The sequence below is a fragment of the Panthera leo genome, chromosome D1, assembly GCF_018350215.1.
Source record: "Panthera leo isolate Ple1 chromosome D1, P.leo_Ple1_pat1.1, whole genome shotgun sequence".
Classification (NCBI taxonomy): Eukaryota; Metazoa; Chordata; class Mammalia; order Carnivora; family Felidae; genus Panthera; species Panthera leo.
In genome coordinates, this window is record NC_056688.1 from 12,543,248 (window position 1) to 12,544,975 (window position 1,728).

A 1,728-nucleotide genomic window follows, 5' to 3' on the forward strand; every position below is an offset into this window, starting at 1 on the left:
AAATGGTCAAAATAGACCTACTGGCTAGGTCTGGCTACTGGCTAATTGAATTAACACACAGGGAAGAAATATACAAATATACACAAATATACACAATTTAGAAATCTTATGAGGAAAACCTCTAAAAGTCACAAGAGACTTTTTCCACAATTGTAAGCAAATATATATATGAGACTCTAGATAAAATGGATATTTAAGAAAATACAACTTACCAAAATTGATTTTAGTGGAGAAAGAGTCTAAATAGATAAATTCATCATAGAAAAAAATAGAAAAAAAGTAAAGGAGCACTCCCACAGCAAAAGCACAAAACTGAATTGGAGGAATTCTACCAAACTTTAAACATCAGTCAATTCCAAAATTACTTAAACACTTTCAGCATGCTGGAACAAAAAACAAACACTCCCAAGTTCATTTTATGAAGTAAGTATAATGTATCTTCCCCAACTTGATAAAATGTGTATCAAAGAAAACTATACATTTATAAATATGTATGTATAAGTCTCAAAATATTAGCTAAAAAAATCCAAATGAATACTAGAATATCATAACCTAGAGAGTTTTATTCCTGGAATATAAATTTGAATCCGTTATAGCAAGTCCTTTAATATAATCTATCATATTCATATAGCTAATGAGAAAAGTTATGCAATTAATCTCCATAAATGCATAGTAGGACTTTGACAAAATTAGCACTGATTCACATTACAAACACTCAACAAAAAGAAATTGATCGATTTTCTTTGCACATAAGGAATATACTTTAGCTCAAAAGCTAGCATCTTACATATGGGAAAGCATTAGTAGCTTTGCCACCAAAACCAGGAATAAGAGAAGAATATCAACTATTCCACTACCTTTTAACACTGGGTTGGAGATATAGCTAATGCATTTATGTAATAGAAAGCAACTAGAAACATGAGAATTAGAAGACTTAAACAACTTTTGTTTTCAGGTGCAATGGTTATTTATCATAAAAACTCCAAAATATCAATGGAAAAATTACTTTAAATAGTAAAAACATTTAGTAAAACAGCAGTGAATAAAATTAATGCATAAAAAACCCACAACCTTTGAAAACAAGTCCACACACACACACCCCAAACCGCACATGGGGGTACTTATGTCAGCTTAATAATTTCCAGAACTTGGAACCAATCAAAATGTTCCATAGTAGGTAAGTAGATAAATAAATGGTGGTACGACCATGGAATATTTTTCGGCACTAAAAAGAAATGAGCTTATCAAGCCATGACAAGTCTTGGGGAGGGCACTTAAATTCATACTACTAAATGAAAGAAGTCCATCTGAAAATGCTATACATTCTGTGATTCCAATTATATGGCATTCTGAAAAAGGCAGAGCTATAGAGACAAAAGATCACTGGTTTCTGGAGTAAGGGGAGGGATGAATAGGCAGAGCACAGAGGATTTTTGGGGAAGTGAAAATATTCTGTATGTTATTATAATGATGGATGTATCTACATATTTGTCCAAATCTGTAGAACTTATAACATCGGAAGGGAACCCTAAGGTAAACTATGGATTCTGGGTGATTAGGACGTCTCAGTATAGGTTTATATTTGGTGACGAGTGTACCATTCTGGTGAGTGATGTTGAGAATGAGGGAGGCTGTGCATGAATGAGTGCAGGGGATATCTGGGAAATCTCTGTACCTGCCTCTCCATTTTCCTGTGAACCTAAAACTGCTATAAAAAATAAAGCCTTT